The 1,528-nt window shown below is 35.6% G+C and overlaps 1 long non-coding RNA gene across 1 annotated transcript; it reads left to right on the top strand.

The window, feature by feature from the left end:
- The first annotated feature begins 393 nt into the window (after positions 1-393).
- On the top strand, positions 394-1,229 carry LOC115165048 (uncharacterized). Its single transcript, XR_003870051.1, has 3 exons — positions 394-451; positions 549-622; positions 774-1,229. It is a non-coding gene; the product is annotated as an uncharacterized LOC115165048 (long non-coding RNA).
- The last annotated feature ends 299 nt before the right edge of the window (positions 1,230-1,528 follow it).

Genomic DNA, 1,528 nt, shown 5'->3' with positions numbered 1-1,528 from the left:
ATGGATGGAAGGCTTATGACTGTTATTGAAAAGAAGGGTGGCTATATTGGTCACTGAATTTTTTTTTTATGTCAGAAATGTTTATTTATACATTTTGAGTTGTTTGTTCATTATTCTCACTTTAACAGATGAAAATAAACAAGTGAGACGGGGAACTTTTCGTTTTTCATTTAGTTGCATAATAATTCTGCACACTAATAGTTGCCCAATAATTCTGCACACACAGATATTCTCCGAAGAAAGCCAAAACCTCACTTTTACTTTCATAAATATTCAGGTTTGAGGTTTATTAACATTTTGCATTGACCGAGAGCTCTGTAGTTGTTCAATAATAAAATTAATCCTCAAACATACAACTTGCCTAATAATTGTGCACACAGTGTAGAACCTTCACAAAAACACATGGAGCAACTGCGAAAAGAAATGGCTGAGGATATACTAAAAATGTCTGGTATGTAATGACATTTAATTCAAAGTAAATGTAAATGCTTTATTTTTATGTAGTTGTGTGGGACAGTCATATGTTCAGTTCATGCCCATGATTTCAGAGTTCAACAAAGCCAACAACTGCTTCATGTGTGCCACTGATAAAGAACCTGGATGTGGCCCAAAGACTGACTGGGTTAGTAACTTTATTTAACATGTTTATAATCTTTTGACAACAGTGACAGCATGTAAGACAATTTATGATATAACACAATGGATGGCTAATTCGTCATACTGCCTTGATATTTGACATTGTTTATAACGTGTTATGCTTTGTTTTGTTTTAGATTGAATGTTTTGCATGCCAACGGTGGTTCCATGTGCTGTGCCTAGGAATGAAGACAAAAGAGTTCAGAGTGAAGAACACAAACTGGAAGTGCAGTCTTTGTTGTTGAAAATGTATGCTATACCCTATCCACTCTGAAGAAGGATAAAGAGAAAGTTAACACTGTGAAATGTTTTGTACTTATTTGAAGTAAAGTGTCTGTTGACATGTTGGAAAAGATTAAAGGGCTACAATTTATGTTAATTTGTCAATATAACATTTTTATTCATTGATTTTCTGGCCACCATTACTGTGGTTACATGTTCAGTATATGTATTGACCAGCAAACCCACTGCAGCCTACCTCACTAGCTCACTCTCCATCCCTGCTTTGGACAATTAATAACATGACTCTCGTACTTTGCCCTTTTTCTTTATGGTTGATATTAACGATGAAAAGAGATATTATCTGTCTCTCTCCTATTGTGTACCTCGGTTAAATACTGTGGCAAAATAAAAAACTGGGAAAATACGTACTTACAACTACCAATTCTTATAGATAAATATTAAAGAAAAGGGTTAACACAACACTGGACTGAACCCCCTAATTGTCAAACAAATATTAATGTACAACAGTATGGGGTGGCAGGTAGCCTAGTGGTTAGAGCATTGGACTAGTAACCGAAAGGTTGCAAGATTGAATCCCTAAGCTGACAAGGTAAAAACCTGTCGTTCTGCCCCTGAACAAGGCAGTTAACCCACTGTTCCTAGGTCATCA

This window comes from Salmo trutta, chromosome 3, assembly GCF_901001165.1.
Source record: "Salmo trutta chromosome 3, fSalTru1.1, whole genome shotgun sequence".
Taxonomy (NCBI): Eukaryota; Metazoa; Chordata; class Actinopteri; order Salmoniformes; family Salmonidae; genus Salmo; species Salmo trutta.
This window is presented reverse-complemented; position numbering and strand designations above follow the sequence as displayed.